General features: G+C 41.0%; 1 protein-coding gene and 1 long non-coding RNA gene across 15 annotated transcripts in view; one reads left to right on the top strand and one right to left on the bottom strand.

The window, feature by feature from the left end:
- Positions 1–25,820, bottom strand: part of RALGPS1 (Ral GEF with PH domain and SH3 binding motif 1) — a 229,265-nt gene that overhangs the window by 191,192 nt on the left and 12,253 nt on the right. The window contains exon 1 of one of the 14 annotated variants that reach the window (XM_083721188.1): positions 17,917–17,937. The exons of the other annotated variants lie outside the window; for them this stretch is intronic. The gene's annotated coding sequence lies outside the window, so the exon portion shown is untranslated. Of the gene's footprint in view, positions 1–17,916; positions 17,938–25,820 lie in introns of those variants that run through there. 14 annotated transcript variants of the gene reach the window in all.
- LOC310836271 lies at positions 6,762–13,638 on the top strand. The gene is made up of 2 exons (XR_014559983.1): positions 6,762–6,924; positions 11,160–13,638. It is a non-coding gene; the product is annotated as an uncharacterized lncRNA (long non-coding RNA).

A 25,820-nucleotide genomic window follows, 5' to 3' on the forward strand; every position in this document is an offset into this window, starting at 1 on the left:
ATCCTTCTTTGGATGAAGGGTGGTATATAAATTTAATAAATAATAAAATAATAAAAATAAATGACTGGGTATATAACATAAAGAGCAGTGGCTCCCAATTAGCCAAGTACTGGGGACTCCCTATTTTTCAAAAGCCAAGCCATGGATCCTCTACTTTTGAAAATATTTATATCTCTGTGTGAATGCTGTCACCATACCCTCCCACATCTCCTAGTGCAAAACTGGGGTGTGTGTCTTCCAGGTCACGCTCATGAGAGCATAATGCCCAAAGATGGGATGTCCCAGGCAGTTGACAGGTATGTGTCATGGACCCCTAGGTGGGTTATGTGGATCCCGACCACCAATTTGGAAACACTGGTATAGCGAGGTGCCTTCTCATTACCAAATGCACCATATGGTTACTTATTAACCAGAGTGAATCCCCCCACCAGACAACCCACTTCCTGAAAAAATAATTTACATGGGATGAAGAAAAATTAATTTTCAAGGAACATTTTAAAATCATGTGAATAGATAATGGCTGCTGTACAAACTTGTGCTTTGTTTTTACAATGTGAACTAGATAATCAAATTTCATCATCCAGGACATAACACAATTTGCTGCCTTTTCAACTTGCAACTAAAAGGAGGAAGTCACAGACGAAGGCTTTCTGAACTAACCCACTGGAGTACAAATAGATATGTTATGCCTATTCTTACAATATACTCAACATGCAACTTTTAAACCATTCTTCCAACAATATTGCAAACTGTAAACATTTGATCCTTCAGATGCTACAAATCATCTGCAGCAGATGAGATTTTGATCACCTGCAACTGCTTTCCTACACATACTTTTATGATCTATTTTAAAACTGTATTTTCAGACTGGAAGAACCTCAGTCACCCATTGTCCAAGCTCCCTAAATATATGATTTTGGTACCTAGGAATTTGAAAACTGTACTTGAAGTGTTCAAGTTTTCCCCTCATACTCAGAAGCTTTTATGCACACCGTATGTTTTACACATATGTACACAAAACATAACTGGCCTGCATTTCTCACTTAACTAAAAGGAAATGAAACTGTAAAACTGAACCACTGAAAAGTTTTTGCAGTCCTTACCCCCATTTCTTAACCTTGCCTTCCTTTATCTGATTAACCGCAGATAAAACTTAATACTGTATTAACTGGGGGGGGGGGTCTCCAAAGTTAGTGTTACTACTAGGATGAGACTACCCGATTCAATCAGGAGTACTAATAGCCCAGATGGCTTTCAAATGCCCGTGGAAACAAAAGACTATGTTGACAGATGAAACTCCAGGTGTCCACTATTATGGGGTGGGGGGTGGGGTACGCAAGGGAATTTTGCCTACTCCCTCACCCCTGCGGCAGTCTCATTGATCCCTTAACTCCAATGGTGGTGAGAGATTGTTTGACCTTGCTGCAGCTTTCTCCTTGGGGACACAAATGTTTTAATTTATTATGGTGGGCAGCTGGAAACTCAGAGAAACTTGGCTGACAAAGAGCTTTGCAATGAGGACTGGCAAGTAGCCTTGCCCTCACCACCCACCCTTCCTGCTTGCTACCCTTCAACTCCTCAGCCAGGGACAGAAGGAGGAAAAGATCATCACTATGAGACTAGAAAGGTGGCAATAGCAGCACAGAGGGAGAAGAGCTGAATGGCAAGAGGGGATCCCAGGAGGTAACTCCTTTTTGGGTCCCTTAAGAATGGCAGGGTTCTGTCCAAAGATAAATGGTACAACCCTATGGAGAGGAGCATGGGTGTAGCCAGGATTTTTGTTAGGGGGGGCAGGCCTTTTGTTGGGGGGGGAGGGCAGAACCTCAGTTAGCTATGTATTTTTATTGCTTTTTATTGATGGGGGCAGCTGCCTCTCTCTGCCCCCCCCCCCAGCTATGCCAATGGAGAAGGGAATGCCTGGTGTTCAGGCACATCTCTATGGCTACCATAATTTATTAATCTTAACTATGTTTGTAACATTTGTAACAAAGTTCTCTAAAAGGCCTACAGTAAATGATTGCACCCCTTCATGGATCACTGCCTTGTCTTGGCGAAGGGGCTTGAATAACTCCAGGAAGCAATGAGCTATGCTGTGGAGGGCCACCCAAGACAGACAGGTCATAGCCGAGAGTTTAGACTAAATGTGATCCACCTGGAGAGGGAATTGGCAAACCACTCCAGTATTTTGCCATGAAAACTCCACGGACATAAAAAAAGGAGCAGCTTTGAGAAGAAAGTGAGTTTCCAAAGCATGCCCTGGTTCATGGGGTCACGGAGAGTCAAACACAACTAAGACGACTAAACAACAACAACAAATAATTGCACACTGGCAACTGGGATAAAGCCAGGTGCACATCTACAGCAGCACTGACTTGTGTGTGTGTGTGTGTGTGTGTGTGTGTGTATTATATTATTTTTAATTGATTGCTGCTTTTCCTGGGTACAATTACTATGTAAGGCTAGGAGGGAACAAGGAAGTGCTACTAGCTCTTAGGTTAGACATAGCCTCCATAACATTAGCATCTATCCCTGCTTCCAGCCTCAACACAACATAGCCAAATTGTCCCCTCACCCAGCTTGCAGTGGTGTTTGTGTACAGTGGGGAGGTTTGCACAACAGGAGGAAACATCTCATGGTACTTCCCTGCTTTTTCCTCAGCAGTGATGTGACTGCATATGACTCTCACAGTGACAAGAGGCCATATCCTCAAAAGATCCACTTAGAGTAGACTTATTGAAATGAATGTATCTAAGTTCGTAATGTCTCTCAATTTCAATGGGTCTCCTCTGAGTAGAACAGTGGCTACTGCCCAAGCAGCCTCTCTCCTTTTATGAGAGCAAATAAAAGGCCAGAATCTTGCAAGATCTCTGGATCTTTTGAGGTTTCGGTCTGCAGGACATACATACTGCACACAAGCAAACTGATCTGTCGGAGCTGAGTGGATGGTACAGACCACTTTCCCCTGGATTTGGTCTACCTCATGTTATAATCAGTTCCTTTTTTAGAGGGCCAGGAGGCATTTTTTTTTAATGTCATCTGAATTAGTTGGGGAAATGCATGTTTTTCACCTTCATTGTGGTATCCTCTAACTATAATATTGTACTCTTTCTGATTTACCTGTAAGATCTTAGATAACAGACCATTTCCCCCCACACTGCAGTTTTTTTCAACTTATGATTTGATCTGAGTTGGCTATGGAAGTTTGGTCATTTTACTGTGAGACTGTTCTCCATCTCCTTATTGCCAGCTACAATAAGGTAACATAAAGAATAAGATGTAATCAGCAGTAGAAGGGGTGATATGCGTGACCTCTCCTGAATTTTCTTTACAAATTTCAATACAATAGGTGTCACCACTCAATATAATTAGCATGCTTCAAGATGAGAATGCAGTAAGAAAGCTTCATATCACTTTCAATAATCAGGGTAGAAATAAAATTACCATTGACTTGGCAATATGCAAATAAATGGTCACAATTAGCTGGCTTACACAGCAGTGAAAACCAAACTATGTATACTGCAATTGGTACATGATCCTATCAAAAATGCTTCTGACATCCAGTTCATTTGGATATTTCATCTGTATATGGACAGCTGGATTAAAAATAATAATCACCCACTTTATTCCCTTCACCTAAGTTCCTAAAAGCCATGTTGTGATAACTGTGGAAATGAAGATTTATTCAACATGGATTGGCCTACTGGGTTAACTGGTTATGTACCTTCCTGTGAGTAATTGCCAATTCTCATTCACCTATAAGTCCCGAGCTAATATATTGCTGATTGTACACTATATTTCTCTATATAAGGGTAGTCAAGCTTTTTATACCTACCACCCACTAATGCATCTATCTTGATGGTAAAATTTCCTTTCCGCCCACCAGTGCTCAATGAAAGAAGGATTCAGCTTGTGCCGTAGAACCCCCTGCCGCCCACCTAGAATCCTGAAACACCCACTAGTGGGCAGTAGGGACCAGGTTGACAACCACTGCTCTATATACATATTTCTGGTTCCAAACTGCGCCTGCATATGATATAAGAAAATGTGCCCTAAAATGAGCTGCCAGAATCAGTTTGTCTTCAGAGACCATGGCCAAACCACAGTTTGGAAGTCCTAACTGGGCAGCCACTTATACACTGCCAAAAAAAAGAAAATTCGTTCTGGAGGTCTGTTCTTAAACTGTGCTTAACCTGAAGCACCACTTTAGCTAATGGGGCCTCTTGCTGCCGCTGCGCCGCCGCTGCATGATTTCTGTTGTCATCCTGAGGCAAAGTTCTTAACCCGAGGTACTATTTCTGGGTTAGCGGAGACTGTAACCTGAAGCATATGTAAGCTGAAGCGTATGTAACCTGAAGTGTAGGTAACCCGAGGTACCACTGTAAATGCATCACAAAAACAAATGGGGACACATATGCAAAATATTTGCATGTGCTAATTTATATGCACAGATGCAAATTTAGAACTACCGTATTTTTCCTTCTATAACACGCAGATTTTTTCTCCTAAAAAGGAAGGGGAAATGTCTGTGCGTGTTATAGAGCGAATGTGTGGTCCCTGGAGCCGAAAAATCAGGCAAAAATCAAATCGCCAGGCAAAAATCAAATCACGGAGCTTCACGGAGAAGGGAAACCTGAAAAGAGGAAGCGGCTGCTTTCCTGCATTCTGCCTCAGGGTCTTACTGCCCACCCTCCTCTGTTTCGTTGCTGTGTTTGCTGAAACGGAACAAAGAGCAGGGAAAGCCCCTCCCCTCCAGGCAAGCTCCGGTGCTGCTGGGGGAGAGGGAGAGAGAGGGGGGAAGGGAGAGAGGGGGGAGGGGGAGGGAGAGAGGGGGGGAGAGAGAGAGGGGGAGGGAGAGAGGGGGAGGGAGAGAGAGAGGGGGGAGGGAGGGAGGGAGGGAGAGAGAGAGAGAGAGAGAGAGAGAGCGCGATGGCTGGCTGGCTTGGGTGGGGGAAAGCTTTTGCCTTTCTTTTCTCCAACCCGTTAAATCCCTCTCCTGCATTCTTAGCCAGCTGCTTCTCTGCACACCCCTCTAATGTCCCTTCTTTGTTTTTCCTTCGCTCCCCACTTAAAATGTGGTTACAAAGCATAGATCCACATGGATCCTCAGGATCTTTGCATTGGGTCACCCCAAATTCACCATCAGATCACATAGCATGTCCATGGCTACAGCCTGCACCAAAAAAATCACGCACCCACTGTTGCCTGGGGCTGCAATTGTGCAAAAACGTGGTTACAAAGCATGGATCCACAGGAATTCTCAGGATTTTGGCATTGGGTCACCCCAAATTCACCATCAGATCACATAGCATGTCCATGGCTACAGCCTGCACCAAAAAAATCACGCACCCACTGTTGCCTGGGGCTGCAATTGTGCAAAAACGTGGTTACAAAGCATGGATCCACAGGAATTCTCAGGATTTTGGCATTGGGTCACCCCAAATTCACCATCAGATCACATGTCTGTGGTCACAGCATGAAGCCCAAAAATGATACATCCACTGTTTCATTCAGAATGTTTTTTCCCTTGTTTTCCTCCTCTAAAAACAATGTGCGTGTTATGGTCAGGTGCGTGTTATAGAGCGAAAAATACGGTAATTACTGCAACATAAAGAGAAATACACTGTATCTCAACATAGTGAGCAAGACTATTACCAGGTGACCCATATCCCTGCTTATGCTACTGTCCAGGTGCTAACATTTGCCGGGCAACTTCAAAAACCCCTGCTCTCTCCCTCCTAATGGTTATATTTAAAAGAAGCTTGAACTGGACAGCCATTCAAATATAAGACTGTCCTCTGTAAAGGACACTCTAGTCCCAGGTGTAAGTGGTCAGGGTCTGAAAATAACTCTTCAAACATAGCACTTTAAGGGCAGTAGCCAGTAGACATCATTCCTTTATGCAAAGAAGTGTTAATCATCTACTAAACCAGTGATACAGAGAAGGAAATTTTCTGGTGCTTTGTTTTTCCACCAGGAAAAAAACAGTTTCATAAACTTATTACTAATAATCAATAGATGCCAAATACAAGTTCTCCTGACTTCTGGCAGGCTCAGATTCACCTAATATCAAGTGGGTGGATTCACCAACCTGTCAAAAGTGGCTCAGAGGGGTGAGCACTTTTTGATCTAGCCTGCCAGGGGTAAAAAAAAAAAAAAGGTTTCCCACTCCTTCTCTAGAGCATTTAGTTTTGAAACTGCAAATTACCCCGATTTGCATATGAATATTTTCTAGAAAGTCCACATCACTGCTCTGGAGCTACTCAGAAAACCCCCTTTGGCCATATTGAATCAGCCATGGTGGGTAGTTCAAAGCGAAGGGAGGGGAAATGCCATGGAACATGTCCAAATGCTTTGGCAAGCCTAAATTAGTTCTGTGAGGGCTGCACAAAAAAAGACCACTCTTGCCCTTGCAATCAAATGACACCAGGATGCCATTAATGAAATCTGGCTTTTACATCAGGAATACTTGAATGCAGTCAGTAAAAGGCAATTAACAAGATTTGATTTCACTAACAGCTGGAGTTCTAACCCTAACAAAAATATTTCTTTAAAAAGGCCTTTCCCTTCTCCACTAGCTTAGCATACATTATGTTAAGAAATTATGAGTATCTACCCAGTTAGCTATCTACCGGTAACATTGATTTCAGCCAAATGTACTGGGCTGGTTCTTCAAAGCACCTCTGTGTCAATCTATAAACAGTAACTATAAACTGTTGCCACATGCACTGTTTCTATGGTAGCCTCAACTAGTAACTAAAAATAAACCAGGGGTGGGGGTGATCCATGCATGCTGCTTTGAAGGAAGCGGATTGTTGGCAAGAAAACTTGGGTTTACAACTCAAAAAAATTGAACTAAACAGTGGTGCGGCGGGGGAACTCTCCTAACCTTCTTCCATGCCCTTTCATTTTGAGACAGATGACAAGGTAGGCCACTTCAAACATTTCAAATGAAAGTAAATATTGATACTCTGGTTTCTCTTCCAATTGTATAATGTGATTTGCTAAAAATGGAGGGAACCACATAATTAACACCTATTAGTCAAAAGTAGTGATAAAGCAGCATAAAAAAGGAGGTGGCTGGTGTATTGTAGGCTTTTGATATGTGTATGGAACTACTTAAGAACAGTTGCAAATAAGTACTAAGAAACACTATATATGCTAAACTGAGCTGTTCAGTTAAGAAAATAAAGTTCATAAAACAAATGGAAACTTCTGTACAGGGTGTGTGAAAAATTGCCTATCTTCACCTTTAAAGGAGAGAAGATTTGGAAAAGTTTTGAAGCAGTTTATCTAAATGTTGCCATATTTATTAATAGTTGTTCTAGGCAAACATTGCTGGACACCACCATGAAAACTAAAACAACAAAGAATTTTACTTTCTTGGGTTCCATGATCACTGCAGATGGTGGCAGCAGTCACAAATGTAGACAGCAGGGGTCTGCAACCTTTAAGACAAAAAGAGCCACTTGGACCCGTTTCCGAAGGAAAAAAAACTGGGAGCCGCAAAACTCGTCATTATAAAAATAACTTTTTTGTTACTTTTTTATTATTTCTTTGTTTGACCCCTCAGAATTACTCCTCCTCATAGAAATAAACGTTAAATTAACAAGTTACCTTTTTTTGTGGGTGTGTTCTTCACTCCCCTTCAAAACAGTGACCAGCGTACATGACCCCTTTCAATGCAGTGACCAGCGTACATGCCCCTTACAATGTAGTGGGCGGGCAGGAAGGTGATGTCGGGACGGTGCGTGACTAACGCACGCACCGCCCCCATGCGACGTCACAGCCAGTACAGCGCCTGCCACAGTGGGGAGTGTTGGGGCGCACAATGCGCCTCCTCCCCTCACCAGTATCCACCCCGGAGCCGTGGCAAAGGTGTAAAAGAGCCACATGCGGCTCCGGAGCCGCAGGTTGCTGACCCCTGGTAGACAGCATCTTAAAAAGCAGAGACACACCTTACCAACAAAGGTCTGTATAGTTAAAGCTATGGTTTTCCCAGTAGTGATGTATGGAAGTGAGAGCTGGACCATAAAGAAGGCTGATCGCCAAAGAATTGATGCTTTTGAATTATGGTGCTGGAGGAGACTCTTGAGAGTCCCATGGACTGCAAGAAGATCAAACCTATCCATTCTGAAGGAAATCAGCCCGGAGTGCTCGCTGGAAGGACAGATCCTGAAGGTGAGGCTCCAATTCTTTGGCCACAACATGAGTAGAGAAGACGCCCTGGAAAAGACCCTGATGCTGGGAAGGACTGAGGATACAAGGAGAAGGGGACGACAGAGGACGAGATGGTTAGACAGTGTTCTTGAAGCTACCAACATGAGTTTGACCAAACTGCAGGAGGCAGTGGAAGACAGGAGTGCCTGGCATGCTCTGGTCCATGGGGTCACGAATAGTTGGACACGAATAAATGACTAAACAACAAAATTCTTTTACTTGAGTCACTTAGCATATTTTTTTAAACGATGTAGGTTACCCTAGCTGCATTCAGATGATTCTATGAACTATGATTGCAGGTTCATACAACTGAAAGGTTGAGCATTCAGACATTTAAATCCCCAATGATTTTACAGCTCTGCTGTAACAATATTCCAGAGTTTGCCAAGGAACATATTGACAAATTCTGGGCTGCCTTTCTCTATTCTTTGTCTAAGCATCTCAACATATAGGTTGGGAAGAGATTGTGAGGCACTCATGTACTAGCCATATAGTTCTTTGCACAAACCAAGGTACAGTGGTACCTCGGGTTACAAACTTAATTCGTTTCAGAGGTCCGTTCTTAACCCGAAACCATTCTTAACCTGAGGCACGCTTTCACTAATGGAGCCTCCCACTGCTGCTGCACTGCTGCCACACGATTTCCATTCTGATCCTGGGGCAAAGTTCTCAATCTGAGGTACTACTTCTGGGTTAGCGGAGTTTGTAACCCAAAGTGTTTGTAACCCGAAGCATTTGTAACCCGAGGTACCACTGTACATGTGAAAAGATTCTCCACACAAAAGGGGATCTGAATTGGGTCAAAATTCCCTCCTCACATGGAGAAACTCTACATATGCATTTTCATACACAAGAGTCCCTTCTCATGGAAATATTGTGTGATCCCAAGTACATCAGTGGCAAGTGTGTGAGGCTTGCTCATGTGGTCCTGCATCTCTCTCACACACTCTTTAAATGTATGTGTGGGCTTTCTGAACCCCCTTTAGTATCCAGTGTTAGGGATCACAGTTCGCCTAAACGAGACATGACCAAACTTGGCCCTCCAGATGTTTTAGGACTACAACTCCCAAAACAGTCCCAAAACAGCTGGAGGCATGCCTGACAACTATCACAAAGTTTTAGCCTTCTTGATAAAACCATAATATTTCAGGGTAAAATCATCATGTTCAGGATAGGATGCCAGACATGCTTCTGGAATCAGCAGCTATTTTTAGATAACAACTCATTCACATATTACATAAAATCCTTCACAGCTCTGTTGACACCAAATTCTTAGGAGACTGTGCGACTATATATTTTCTTCCATACCTGAATATATCAGATGGGGAAAAAATTAGGATGCTCCCCCATTTCCCTAGGTAAAGTTTGATAAAACTAAACAAGACAGCATAGTCATGTTTGTTTATTCATGTGTTTGATGTGAGGTAGGGGAATTGACAACAAAGAGCTGTGCATATACTAGGGCCTCATAATATTTTTGTATTCTTTTTTGTGTATTTTTTTAAAGCTTCAGTGAAAAATACATTTTAAAAAAAGAAAAGGGAACACTAGACATTGATTGTCCATGTTATAACATGATCATATATATTTGGAGTCCAGTACCTACTTTAGGCATATGCAAGGGTTTGCAGTGAAATGTCTGAACTTATTTCCCTTTAAACAGCAGACCATATTCCATATCACACACTACTTTTCAAATTATCTGGGTTTCTGCTTGTGACAAAGGGGGTTGCTGTTGAGGATACATATCCCCACTAAGCTCATAGAAGTAACTGAACTGTATTTTTTATTCTAGCCTTCTGTTGTGCACTTAAAATTAATTTTAAGAGGAAAGAAATTACATTTCTAAGCATAATTTCACTTTTATACTGCCACTTGTTAGATAACCACCACCAAAAATAAAGCAAATGTAAAAACCTGATAAAATTACTACAATACACCCCCCACCTTCTCTGGAATATATCTTTATTTAAATTTACCATCTCCCTATCACAATATTTATTATTCCTATCATTCAAATAAATGCTATATATCTTAGACATCATCCAAACAACTAATGAAAATCCAAAGCTTTCTTGGTATTTTAATTTCCTTATTTTAAATTCAGTTGTCCACGTTTTACCACAATCTGCATTTTTTAAATTAAATTTCCATGTTTTTCAGAATATAACACACACATTTTATATGCAATTTTAACTAATGAACACACCCCTTTGCAAGCAATTTCCCCATACATACGTTTTTATTTTCACTCATATATTAATTTTTAGGCACATTTTTTGCATTTTGAAAATATAGTTGTCCAAGAGACAGTATGTTTCTGAATACTAGTTGTTGGGAATCACAAGTGGGAAGAGTGCTATTGTGCTCAGGTCCTGCTTTTAGTCTTCACATAAACATCTGGTTTTCACTGCAGAAACGGAATGCTGGACTAGAAGGGCCACTGGTGTGATCCAGCAAACTCTTCTTACATTCTTATGAAGAATTGTATTGCAAAATTTGGATAAGTGTGAATTTCAAAGGACAGCTGTATTTCAGTTCTCGTATTGTTTCAAAAGGTGCAAATTTGATAGATACACCTTTAAAAGTGAACTGAATCCCCACCCACTTATAGGGCCAACTTAAGAGTAGCTGCCCTGTTCAGAAGAACAGTCAGGCTGGTTGTGTTGTGCTTTTGAGCATGTGCTTCTTGGTGTGTTTTGCAAAAGTTGTTAGCTGCTTTGAGGACTCTAGCTGAAAAATAGGATATAAATCCAATGAATAAAGAATGAATACCAGAGGGTTGGACTAGATGACCCTCAGGGTCCCTTCCAACTCTACAATTCTATGATTCTATGAATTAAAATGATTCTCCTCCCAGCCCTTTTATTGGCTGTTTTATATAGTAATCAGAATTTGTATAAATCAAGTTTTTGCCTTAATGTACACCTTTTCCTCAACAGGAACATGGAAGCAACACAAGAATTCTCCTCAGTCCCAAAAGTCCAACTTCAACAGAAGTATTGGGTAACAGAAGATAGTAAAGCTAAACTGCTGGCGGTTGGTGCCAAATGTTTGGAGCTAGTCACTCACAGAGAACATTATTACGATACTACTTCAGATGACCTAGCAATGGCTCAATTATGGCTTAGTCAAAGAAATCAACAGTGGCATCTTATACTAGAATCTCAGGAACAGATGGATAGAGATAATGTTGCAAACCAGAACAAACCAGAAAACATTCAGAGTGCTAAACCTACTGTCTATGAAGAAAAGAAGCAAACACAATTTGAGCCTAACAATCAAAATGACCAACAACTTGATTTGATTGAAACAGATAGTACATATACATGTGCAGCAGCAAGTTCTGCATATACTGAACTAGTGGGGGAGAGAGAGATAATTACACATCTGGCAGACTTTCTTAACATAGATTTGAAATTTGACGAGGAAGCAAACCTGACCATGGAAGACTTTCTGCAGAAGGCTGGTATCCAGCATTATGCAAGCAATCATGTTATTAATCAAATAACATATAAACTGTGTGACCAGTACACAATTATAATTCAAAGGGATGAAAGCTCTCTGAAGGAGTCTGCAACTATATTGTTAGATATGGATATTTTAAATATTTGCAAAGGCTTTGAAGAAATGAAAAAATTAGCAAATTACCTGGAATTTGAACATCAAGCACTTCAAAGTGAACAGGAACTGCTCATGTAACAAAAAAACCCACCATGAGACCAAGTCCTTCAAATTTGTGAACTATTTTCTAATAAATGGTTTAAGGATATGATTACCAGATCAATACATTTTTTGCCCCTTTAAATTTAAATCCAGTGCAGTGTGTAACAAAATCTTATGCAGCTTGGAAATACAGATTTATGGCAATGGCAGCAGTACAACTGATTAATGCCAACCGTGATCTATGAATAGCACTGTTAACAGCTGCTGGAGGAAATACATTCTAGAGAGCCCCACTAAAATGAACTGCTTAGGATTAGTTTCCTATTTTCAAAACTGCAAAGGCTACATCTTGGTTCAATTAAATAAATCCCTCAATCAACCAACCCTAATCTTTTCATTTAACAGTTTTAGACAAAAAACACATTTTCTGCAGAAAAAAATCTGTCTTCAGCAAACTAGAATCTAGCTATGAGCAAATACAGTAGCTTAAAATATTTTTTTGCAGTGAATACATTGCCACTTGAAAGAGCTCCTGCACTTACACTATGCACAAGCATTTAAATGAGACTTATTTATTTTAAAGCAAAATTCATCGCAACATTTTTATTAGAACTGTTAATGCAAGTTTGATCTTTCACTGCACAACCCTTATATATAAAGAGGAGTCATAGCTTGAAGCCTATATTACAGCTGCTGGATACATGTGCAGGAAAGTCATGCATATCCTTGAATCTCTCTCATTCACACCATGATGTGCAAAATGGTTTTGTTTACCTGTCAAACAAAAATCCATTTTATCTGCCTCTTAAGAAAAGAATCATATGACACATTCTCTCTTTAACATGCCCTCAGTTGTGATTCAGCATTTCATTCACTACTTTGGTGGTAGTAGTATACAGTCGTACCTCCGAAGTTGAACGGAATCTGTTCTGGAAGTACATTTGACTTCCAAAATGTTTGGAAACCAAGGCGTGGCTTCCAATTAGCTGCAGGAAGATTCTGTAGCCAATCGGAAGCTGCGGAACCCGCACCAGACGTTCAGGTTCCAAATAACGTTTGCAAACTGGAGCACTAACGTCCGGGTTTGTGGCGTTCAGGAGCCAAAATGTTCGACTTGCAAGGAGTTTGACTTCTGAGGTACAACTGTACTACTGTACTTCAACCATACTGCTACTACTATTAAAATCCAGAAGAGCTGCATGAGTTGGCCCTGTTTTTACTTTAGAGACTAGTGTATCATGAGGCATTTCCCCATGCTTTTACTCATATGTTTGGAGGATAATTTTTCAAGGATCCCAACCAAATTTGAATTAAACTTTCAGTGTTCATAGTCATGTCAGCATTTTACTCTCTACTATTTTTGTTGCTGAATTCTGAAGAAATGATGAAAGAAAATAAGATGAGGTTATTTCAATGGCATCTTAACTCAGGAATAAAAATGGCTGTAAAGCATACGACTGTGACAGTTTATCACTATAGTGCAGTTAGAGAACATTTTAAGATGCTATTGTAATGGAATTATATGACTATTATAATTGGCTGTGATTTCAGAAGAATGCAGTCCGCCTTTATCTATCATTTTACAAGCTTTCAGACTGCTTGCACTAGCTTTCAGACACCTGTTGGCTTGTTTTCCTCGAAAACAAGCCATGTACAATGCAACTTCAATGAACAACAAATATTCAGGGTCTATCAGGTTACTCTATCTGATAATATGTGCATTGTTTAATACTAATAAAACATTTTAAAGTACAATTTTCCATCTGTCATCTCTAACCAATTCAATGATTAAACGTGAAGTTTTGCTACTAGAAACCAATGTTTAAAAAACAGTTTCATGCTAAGCGTTCATGTAAAACTACCAGGAGATCTAAACAATATTCTTGCCTATGCTGAATCACTTTACAATCCACCAATTTTTGAAATATAATACTTAACATGTTTCTAGCACAATTTCTAAAACCTTTACACTTAAGATGGATAGATGATGTGGCTGCTTGCCAACTGACAGCTATTAACAAGGATTAATTAAACATGGTATTCCATCTAGTGTTTTCTCCCTCCCCCCCTTTTCAATCAATATATCCCCTCCACAGACACCTCTGCAATGATGATGACATTAAAAGATTCTGCTGTTCTTCAATAAAAGAGAAAAGGGGAGACCAAATTGTGTCAAAGGTATCTTTTTTGGAGATTACTTTGATTAGTCGCTGATGGTATGGGAGGATTCTGATAGAGCAATACTCCAGATGTTATTAACCCAAGCCTCTAAGTTTCCTTCCATCATTGGGGAATAACTAGCCTAGCTGCTGTGAACTGGAAGAAAATTACCGTATTTTTCACTCTATAGGACGCACTTTTCCCCCTCCAAAAATGAAGGGGAAATGTGTGTGCGTCCTAATGGAGTGAATGCAGCTCGGGCTTCCCCCACCCCAGCCCCGCGGCGGGGGGGGAAAATAATTTTTCTTTCTTTATTCCCCCCCTAAAAACTAGGTGCGCCCTATGGTCCGGTGCGCCCTATGGAGCGAAAAATACGGTAATTCTTTAGATTTAAGGGTAGAATTTAGGGTCGTATCTAGTGATAATAAGGCAAGTGCTGAATTAGAAGGGATAGACTGTTTAGTCATTTTGGAGGTCAAATAAAAAACTTTTCCCCAAAAGGCATGGACCATGGTACACTCCCACCAAACATGAAAATTGGAACCTCATTCTCCACAGAGATGGTGAGCTTCAAGTATTTATTTTTGCAAGACGTGGGGGTCCAATAATTTTAAGGGAAATTTCCTGGAGGCATAATTTTCTATGATATATCACCAGAACAAATAAACCAAACAGGGACTTTTCTGTATGGTTTTTCTTTGCATTCTCAAAATATGGATATTAGTATGCGCATTATGGTGGCACTATATTCTCAACTGTGAAAGAGGTGGGAGAAAAATGCAGTGCCAGTGACAAGAGGCTCTGTAAAACGCAAGAGAATTTTTTGCTTTATTTCTAGAGCTACAGACAATTTGCTGCTCTGTGAATCAGGAGAATGTAGAATTACTTGTTAAAATGAAATTTACTAAAGTGCTGCACCTTACCCTGTCCTATTAAGTACATCCAGTGCTATTTTTCTAGAGGTGATAGAACCCACAATGAACCCCTCTCTTGTTCTCCTATACTGGAAATGGCACCCATCTGAGATGGGGCCAGAACTGAGTTCTGGTGAGTTCTGGCTGGAAAAAAAGCCCTGAGTATATAACATACTCAGATAAGTTTGGGTTTTTTAAAAAATAATGTTTGTTTTGGAAGGGAACAGAAGAGTCCATAGATAGAAGTTTAATACTTTTTGCCCAGTTAGAACCCATAAGAACTCAATTTGACCAGAGAAGATCCAGTAATGTGTTGAAATTATTTTGGGAAGCATCACTGAAAAATATTCAGGACTATGCAAAACCTGGTTGAAGCCAGTGCTACTCCTACTCAGGGTAGCCCCGCTAAAATTGATGAACCTAACTTGGTCAGGTCCACTATCTTCAATTAGTTTACTATCTGTAGAACTAGCACCAAATACCACCCATTGTCTTTTGGGTTTTCATTATGGTTAACATTGTTCAAAAGCCAAAGTTCATCTGTATATTATCCACCCAAATTTTCCATGTTTGGCCTACTGACACTTATCAACCATTGTGGTGAAATCCTGATCTAAAACAATACTTTCCACCCTTCATCTGTCAGCGCTCATCTCTCCAAAGATGCTAGTCTTTAAATGGTGTTGATACTATAATCCATCAACAAAGTATCAATGACCTCATTTAAAGATTGGGTACTATTTTTGATAGCCTTTGACCCTAGTAAAATCATTAGCTGTTACGGAGCTTCCTTAATGAAAACTACTAGTTACCAATATTACCATGGCTAATAATCAACTATGGTTGTGGGCTTTTTCTTTTTCTTTTTTTTTTTAAAAAGGTAGCCTATTTAAGTATTCCAGGTGGTAATGACCGCCCAGTTTTTAGACCTGTGGTTCATGGACTACTTGGTCTGAAGGAATCATAGTTCTTCCTACAGCTTTACTGTTGGCACACAACGTATTTGTTACACAAGGAAAAAGAAGCGAAGCTGGAAACTCACATCAGAAGATTTTAAATTTCAGAATACAGTTCTGGTAAGGTTCACACAGTACAGCAGGTGGAGCCAAACTGTTGAATAGCTCCTTAGGCAGGGAATGCTAAAAAAGATGCCTTAGGCCAGGCTTCCCCCACAGTGGGGCCCTTCAGCTGTTTTAGGTTATAAGCTCCAGCCAGCTTTCCCATAGTAATACTCCAAAACATCTGAGGGGCATAAGGTTGGGGAAGACTGCTTTAGAGCATGTTGATATTTATTCTGGTTCCAAAAACTGTTACTTATTCTGATGCATACTGAACCTGCATAACTTGCACAAGAATGTTCAATTGCCTCTTAATCCACAGTGTTTTCTGTTGAAATAGTTGTGGTTGTACTATCAGTACCAAATCACCTTTGATCAAGCCCCCTCTCCTGTTCATTTAGAATATCTGTTATATCCTCACTTCCACTGTGTATTCATAAGGGATTTGGTTTAGATTGTATCTTACCGGCCCAGTGGTTTTTCCTACTTTCTTCAGTTTAAGCTTGAATTTTGCTATAAGAAGCTGATGATCTGAGCCACAGTCGGCTCCAGGTCTTGTTTTTGCTGACTGTATTGAGCTTCTCCATCTTTGGCTGCAGAGAATATAATCAATCTGATTTCGATGCTGCCCATCTGGTGATGTCCATGTGTAGAGTCGTCTCTTGTGTTGTTGGAAAAGCGTGTTTGTGATGACCAGCTTGTTCTCTTGACAGAACTGATTAGCCTTTGCCCTGCTTCGTTCTGATCTCCAAGGCCAAACTTGCCAGTTGTTCCTTTTATCTCTTGATTCCCTACTTTAGCATTGCAATCCCCTATAATGAGAAGAACATCCTTCTTTGGTGTCACTTCTATAAGGTCTTGTAAGTCTTCATAGAATTGGTCAATTTCAGTTTCTTCAGCACCAGTAGTTGGTGCATAAACTTGGATTAATGTGATGTTAAAAGGTCTGCCTTGGATTCGTATCGAGATCATTCTATCATTTTTGAGATTGCATCCCAGTACAGCTTTTGCCACTCTTTTGTTGACTATGAGGGCCACTCCATTTCTTTTACGGGTTTCTTGCCCACAGTAGTAGATATTATAGTCATCCAAACTGAATTCGCCCATTCCCGTCCATTTTAGTTCACTGATGCCCAGGATGTCAATATTTATTCTTGCCATCTCATTTTTGACCACATCCAACTTACCCAGGTTCATGGTTCTTACATTCCAGGTTCCTATGCAATATTTTTCCTTACAGCATTGGATTTTCCTTTCGCTTCCATGCATATCCGCAACTGAGCGTCCTTTCGGCTTTGGCCCAGCCGCTTCATCAGCTCTGGATCTACTTGTACTTGTCCTCCGCTCTTCCCCAGTAGCATGTTGGACACCTTCCGACCTGAGGGGCTCATCTTCCAGCGTCATAACTTTTATATGCCTGTTGTCTTTGTCCATGGAGTTTTCTTGGCAGGGATACTGGAGTGGCTTGCCGGTTCCTCCTCCAGGTGGATCATGTTTGGTCAAAACTCTCCACTATGACCTGTTCATCTTGGGTGCCCTGCTCGGCATAGTTCATAGCTTCTCTGAGTTATTCAAGCCCCTTCGCCACGGCAAGGCAGTGATCCATGAAGGGGCTCTTAGGAGTAGCAAAATGTAAATCACTGCACATTTCACAGTGGATTCCCATGCTATAATCCCAACCATTTGACAAAGTCCACAGCAATAGACAAGAGGAAATGTTTAAGCAGCAGCACTGTAAAGGTTATTATATGATCAGCTGGTATAATATAGAGTAGCTAGCAGGGTGAGTCAAGAAGTCCCTAATTCAAATCTCATCAGCCATAAACTCACTAGGTGGCTTTAGCTAAACCACTATGATCGCAGTATGCTTTTCAAATACAGAATATGGGGAGAATTCTTGCCTAAATCACAGAGCATTGCTGAAGTAATTCTATGAAGCATATGAGTTATCTGGAAAGAGATCACAGTGGATAACTTAATGAAAACATCAACTCAGAATGCACTGGCAGTGATAGGAGTAAATGCCATGCTAGGGATGATTAAGAAAGGGATTGAAAATTAAGACAGTCAATATCATAACTTTCTAAATCTACAGAAAAGTTAGTTGTATTTGGAATTTTGTGTACAATTCAGAATGGCCCATATCCAAAAATGGTACAGAAAACAGCAGGCAACATGGTCAATAATTTGAAGCACCTTCCCTAAGGTTACCAGATTTTTTTCAATGAATCCTGGGGGCACTTTTCAACTTCAATAGGAATGATAGGATTTTGTCAGGGGACTGATTTGTAAATCTGGGAACTGTCCCTGGGAAACAGGGATGTCTGGTAACCTTACTTTACAGGCTTTTTAGTTTAGAAAAAAGCAACTCATTTTTAGAAATGATTAACACATATTAAAGGTAAAGGTAAAGGTACCCCTGCCCGTACGGGCCAGTCTTGACAGACTCTGGGGTTGTGCGCCCATCTCACTCAAGAAGCCAGGGGCCAGCGCTGTCCGGAGACACTTCAGGGTCACGTGGCCAGCGTGACATCGCTGCTCTGGCGAGCCAGAGCCGCACACGGAAACGCCGTTTACCTTCCCGCTGGTAAGCGGTCCCTATTTATCTACTTGCACCCGGAGGTGCTTTCGAACTGCTAGGTTGGCAGGCGCTGGGACCGAGCAGCGGGAGCGCACCCCACCGCAGGGATTCGAACCGCCGACCTTTCGATCGGCAAGTCCTAGGCGCTGAGGCTTTAACCCACAGCGCCACCTGCGTCGCAATTAACACATATTGCATTATATTAAATGAACAGACTAGCATAATCCCTATTATGAGAGCCAAGAACTGTGCAAGAGAGGAGTTCTGTTGGAATTAGCTTGAAGAAAATGGTTCACAATGTTTACAATGAAGGTGAGTAATACTGCTAAGAATGCCAATAACAACTCATTACTGTTTGGTGTTTTTGTTTTTGTTTTTTTAGAAATGTAAGGCACACCTTAATGTTAACTTTCTTAAAGCTTATCAAAACAGAATTTTAAAGGCATCCAAATGTTTAATGTACTGAATAAATAGCTTGCCTAATTAGCTGAATTAGAGCATATGGTTTCTGCTGCTAGTGTCATTATTTTGAATAAGTGCTGAAACTGAATGTTGCATTCCTTAAACTTGTTTATTTGCTTTATTTCATTTACACCTCATCTTTCTTTAGTCAGCCTACATGCACCATATTTTTCTGTGTATAAGACTAGGTTTCCCCCCTAAAAAATAATGTCAAAAATTAGGGGGCATCTTATACATTGGGTAATCTCGCCCCATTTTCTTAAATCTGAGTCCCCAAAAATAGGAGGTGGCTTATACATGGGGGCATCCTATAGATGGAAAAATACAGCATTTCCCTGGAAGTCACCAGACCCAGACCTGCTTAGCTTCAGCAAGGGTGGTAGCCTCACATGACTTCTGATAGGGTGAATAATTGCATACTGTTAAGAACTATTGCCTAAATGTTGATCGTGCCAACATTTAAAAATCTCTGTAAAGTTACAAAAATGATTAACATTGTTATACGGTATGATCACATCTTATGTGCATTTAATTTGACTGATTTCAACCATATGCCGTTGAAGGCAGGCTTGTTGAAATTGCACAAGTTAAATCCAAGCAGGCTGGAGAGCTTAAAATCTTATTTTTTTACCTGGTTGACTTGTGGTTGCCCAGCATGGAAAGAGCTTTTAAGTTCTCCACCTTGCTTGAGGGCACGGCTCTCAGCACCTACAAGGCTCTCATGAGATCTTGTGGGGCCATTAGCACTCATGTGAGATCTCACACAAGTATCCCTGGCCTTCCAGAGCCAGCGTGCCTAACTGGCCACAAGCAAGGCAGAGTTTAAAGCCTTTTATCATGCTTGGGATACCAGCCACAAAAAGAGCTTTTAAAAAGAGCTTGGTGTGCAGCTATAGGAGTACTCTCCCCCCACTAGCTACAGCATGGCTCCAAGGGTTTGAGTACGTGTGATTTTTGTGCATATGTGGAACCAAACCCCTGTGTAAGATGTGACTGTATTTTATTTGTTTTATTTGTGCTTTATTTGAGACAAAATATGCTGTATGAATATTACCAGTACATCTAGCTGTATGGTAAAGGGAGCCCTGACCATTAGGTCCAGTCATGGCCGACTCTGGGGTTGCGGCGCTCATCTCGCTTTATTGGCCGAGGGAGCCAGCGTACAGCTTCCAGGTCATGTGGCCAGCATGACTAAGCCGCTTCTGGCAAACCAGAGCAGCACACAGAACACCGTTTACCTTCCCGTCAGAGCGGTACCTTTTTATCTACTTGCACTTTGACGTGCTTTCGAACTGCTAGGTTGGCAGGAGAAGGGACCCAGCAACAGGAGCTTACCCTGTCGTGGGGATTCAAACCACTGACCTTCTGATTAGCAAGTCCTAGGCTCTGTGGTTTAACTCACAGTGCCACCCATGTCCAGCTGTATGGTAGGCTAATGTTATCAGTGATGTAAAGATTCCAGGCATCAGATCATCAATATACTTATATTTTTTTATGCTGGACCCTGAGAATTTGAAATGCATATTTCAGTTCTAATAAAGTGACAACTAAAATCTTGCAATGTCATCAGGCAAACAGATATACAAATGCAAATTATAAGGAGCAAGTTCCTAAACTGTGGATCATGAACACTCATTCAGATGACCCACGTTAAATATTCATATTGATTCATATTGATTCTTAATTGTATTTTAGTTGCTTTTTATTTCTTACATGGTATTTTATTGTATTGTAATTTAAATATTATGGAATGTGCATTGTAATAGAAGAAAACACGATGTGAAAAAATACAATTAAACCAATAAAATTACAATTATAAATCATACAACATCTACCCCAGAGCATTACAGCTTGCTCAAGTACTATACTGTATTTCCTCATACAAACCTAGTGGGATGATGTAATTGGTTAATGAAGAACAGGGCATGAACCAATTACATCTGCAGAACTCCCTTGTCTTATCTGCTTACCTGATGCTGAATCAAACAGCTTTTAGGCATCAAGTACAAACTGTTTTGGCTTCTCAGACTTTTAATAACTTTTGATAGGTTAACTAAGGCTTTTAATTGCTGCAGTATTTCTGCTTATTATTATTATTAAATATTAGTTGATTTATGGGATATTGTAAGTCAACTTGAGAAGTTTGTATTGTAAGGTTTGCCAATCTAGAATGGTTGGATGGAAATAAATGAATAAAAAAAATTGCCTTGGGCAATTAATTGCTCGCCTACATGCCTCAAAAAGGATGTCTTTTGTTTTACCTAGACTCTTTATTCCATCAGTCATCCCCATGTTCATTACATTGTCAATGCCTATTGGTTAACTGGTGTTCCTTCACATGCACACACACACACACACACACCCCAACAGAAACTCATGTGTGCACAAGTGGTAACAGAGGCACAGCAAATAGTGAGGCATCAGTGGTAATAGGCAGTGTTAGAAATTGAGATATGAATGAACAGAATGTCTAGGTGCCTTTTTTTTTAAGTGGTAGGATTTATTATTCCTATAATCATCATCATTATTCATTTCATTTCTACCACTTTATATTTTAAAGAAAAACAATCTCTAAGTGGCTTACAATACATTAAAACAGCAAATAAAACAATCCAAATTAAAACAAATTCAAGCTTCAAGGAAAATATTTCAGAGCCTTCTCAAAGAGACATTTGCTTTCTCCATACTTATTTACCTACTTAATTTATATAGCTGCCCCATAGCAGAAGTACTCTAGGAAGCCAGTGTGGTATAGTGGTTAGAGTGTCAGACTAGGACCTGGGAGATGAAGGTTCAAATCCCCACTAAATCATGAAGCTTACTTGGGCCAATTACAGCCTCTTAACCTACCTCACAGGGTCTTTGTGGGGATTAATTGAGGAGGGGAGTAAACTATGTGCTCCTTGGAGAAAAAGGTGGGATATAAATGCAATAAATATGTTCCTCTGTGTACCTGTTTAAGAAAGTTGGAACAGCCAGTCAGATGTCAGTCACCAACCAAGCACCCAGAAATCCCCATGTGGTTGCAGTTGGATCTACACCAGTCGCAAAACACACCTGGCACCTGGGGAATTTCTAATACTGGTAAAAAGAGATGGAGAAGTTGGAAGGATCTTATTCTCTTTAAAGAAAATTCTCTTTAGAGAGCCCAGCTCCTTTTCTCTTATGCATGTATTAAATTTTATGTGAAACTCCCTTAATTGTGTGAATTGTATTAGTGAGCAGGCAACCTCCTTATCCAAGCTGATGTTCATGTGTCCTGAGTGTGGACAAGATGCAGACTTGTGACTCCTGGTGAAGTGGGGTGGGACGGAACTGGAATGACCTTACTGTGCCCACCATCACAACCACTGAGGTTTCCATCTGAAGACAGCAAAGGCAACAAAGAGGATCCCTATATGCTAATTATTATCAAAAGTGAGAAACTGAAAAAGTTACTGCTTTCATGAACAGCACCACTGGAGCTTTTATAGTAGTGTAGATAAATATAGTTAACAACCTCCTTGTACTAACTTACTTGTGTGCCTTTGAACACTGAATAACGGACAGCAAAACAAAATATTCCCTCTTTGGTGAATCTCAATACTAGGTACATGTATTACTAGGTACATGTATTTCCTGTTGCCAGTAACAATGGTAAATCCATTAGAAACAATGAATGTACCTACCTGTACAGATTCAAAATGTAGATGTCAGACAAACTTCTCGGAGAAAGACATTTGATAAACAGGGTGCCTCCACAAACATCCACCCCTGCCCCAGTGGCTATTCATCCCATTTTACAGGGTAGAGAAACTTGGGAAAGGGCCTGTGGTGAAGATCTCAAGGTCTGGGAGAATATATCAATTCTTCAAGTAACCTAGCCCCAAGTCATTTAGGGCTTTAAACTATCACTTGGGGCATGGCTTGCTGCAGAGTCAAATGATGGGTTGATTTCAAGTCTTCAGCACTCTTGGGAATGAAATCACTCTGAAGGACTGCAAAATCACTATTCCTCACCTTTCTAAGTACACCTCCTGAAAGGTAATGCTGCAGGGCTTGTGTGGCCTGAAAAGTAAATTAAAGCTTGAATAGCAGGAAGCTACCAATTACTCAGAGCTGTGAAAAAGACTCAGAAGTGTTTATTCATAAAGACAGGCTTTAGCCTGGGCAGCTGCTTTGCATTCACTTGAAAACAAGATTGCAATGTTACCTACGGTAATCTTAACCAGATTAAGCACCCCAAAAAAGCTGCAAGCACATAAAATTGCAATTGAAGATTTAGATTTAAAGTTTGCAGCTCAATTGGATAGAGATAAAGGGGGGGGGGATTAACTATGTGGGATTCCAAAAAAAGAGGAGGGGGGAGGTATGATTGCTTTTATTTTAAGTTGGTTTGACAGTTTGAAGACAGACCCCTGCCTTGCTCTCCCTGACATTGAACAGGCACATAGAGAATAAGAAACCAAGAGACAAGTACCAAGACACACTGTTGTCTGCTTTGAATGCTACAAAACTAAAACATTTATGTTTAATGACCTACTACACAACTATTGAGGACTTAAATACAACTCATTTAATGTGCGATTGCCATATTTTGAAGAGCAAAAAAGAGGACACATTTGCCAACTTTTACTTTTAACTATGGATCGCTATGACAACTCTTATTTTACATACCTATGAAAAAGAGGTCATGTCACAGAAAAAGAGGACATATGGCACCTCTATGAGGTGCGTGTAAAAGTTTGCTGAGTGTCAAAGTTAAAGCAAGGGTGGTTACACTACCTGGATGGGACAGAAAAAGGAAGCTATCTGTGGTGGCAACCAGATTTCTGAGAAGGCGGGCTGGGAAAAATTCTCGAGTTACTATAAAAGAGCTGCAGTAAGATTTGTTGGCAGCTGGCACTGAGGTTTCACTGAGCACAGTAAGGCATGTACCAAACACAGAAGGTTTCCATGCCAGAACTCCAAGATGTACACCACTACTGACCCAAACGCACAATAAAAGTCAGCTCCAATATGCTCAAAATCATATAAGCAAGCCACAGAAGTTTTGGGATTCTGTTCAGCAGTGGAACAGACTCCCACGAGAGGTAGTGCACTCTGGTTCTTTGGAGGTTTTTAAACAGCGGTTGGATGGTCATCGGTCATGGATACTTTAGCTGAGATTCCTGCATTGCAGGGGGTTGGCCTAGATGACCCTTGGGTACCTTCTAACTCTAAGATTCTAGGATTCTGTGAAGTGATGAAAAAAAATTGGAACTTTTCAGCCCCAATGGTCAGCGCTATGTCTGGAGGAAGAAGAATGAAGCATAGGTTGAAAAGAACACGCTGCCTACAGTGAAGCATGTTGGTGGCTCAGTGATGCTCTAGGGCTGCTTTGAATCCACTGGCACTGGGAACTTGCAGTGTGTGGAAGGCAGGATGGATTCATTGAAGTATCAGGAAATCCTAGGAGGAAACATAATGCCGTCTGTGAGGAAGCTGAAGCTTGGGCACCACTGGAACTTCCAACAGGACAATGATCCTGTTGTCTAGATGTATTCAAGTCTCCAGGGCCAGATGAACTGCATCCAAGAGTATTAAAAGAACTGGCAGATGTGATCTCAGAAGAACCACTGGCAGTCATCTTTGAGAATTCCTGGAGAACAGGAGAAGTCCCGGCGGACTGGAGGAGGGCAAATGTTGTCCCTATTTTCAAAAAGGGGAAAAGAGAGGACCCAAATAATTACCGCCCAGTCAGTCTGACATCAATACCAGGGAAGATTCTGGAGCAGATCATTAAGCAAACAGTCTGTGAGCACCTAGAAACGAATGCTATGATCACCAATAGTCAGCATGGATTTCTGAAAAATAAGTCATGTCAGACTAACCTGATCTCGTTTTTTGACAGAATTACAAGCCTGGTAGATGAAGGGAATGCAGTGGATGTAGCCTACCTTGATTTCAGCAAGGCATTTGACAAGGTGCCCCATGATATTCTTGTAAAGAAGCTGGTAAAATGCGGTCTTGACTATGCTACCACTCAGTGGATTTGTAACTGGCTGACTGACCGGACCCAAAGGGTGCACATCAATGGTTCCTCTTCATCCTGGAGAAGAGTGACTAGTGGGGTGCCACAGGGTTCTGTCTTGGGCCCGGTCTTATTCAACATCTTTATCAACGACTTGGATGATGGACTCAAGGGCATCCTGATCAAATTTGCAGATGACACCAAACTGGGAGGGGTGGCTAACACCCCAGAGGACAGGATCACACTTCAAAATGACCTTGACAGATTAGAGAACTGGGCCAAAACAAACAAGATGAATTTTAACAGGGAGAAATGTAAAGTATTGCACTTGGGCAAAAAAAAATGAGAGGCACAAATACAAGATGGGTGACACCTGGCTTGAGAGCAGTACATGTGAAAAGGATCTAGGAGTCTTGGTTGACCACAAACTTGACATGAGCCAACAGTGTGACGCGGCAGCTAAAAAAGCCAATGCAATTCTAGGCTGCATCAATAGGAGTATAGCATCTAGATCAAGGGAAGTAATAGTGCCACTGTATTCTGCTCTGGTCAGACCTCACCTGGAGTACTGTGTCCAGTTCTGGGCACCACAGTTCAAGAAGGACACTGACAAACTGGAACGTGTCCAGAGGAGGGCAACCAAAATGGTCAAAGGCCTGGAAACGATGCCTCATGAGGAACGGCTAAGGGAGCTGGGCATGTTTAGCCAGGAGAAGAGGAGGTTAAGGGGTGATATGATAGCCATGTTCAAATATATAAAAGGATGTCAC

The sequence above is a fragment of the Podarcis gaigeae genome (genome assembly GCF_964106915.1).
Source record: "Podarcis gaigeae genome assembly, chromosome: Z".
Lineage (NCBI taxonomy): Eukaryota > Metazoa > Chordata > Lepidosauria > Squamata > Lacertidae > Podarcis > Podarcis gaigeae.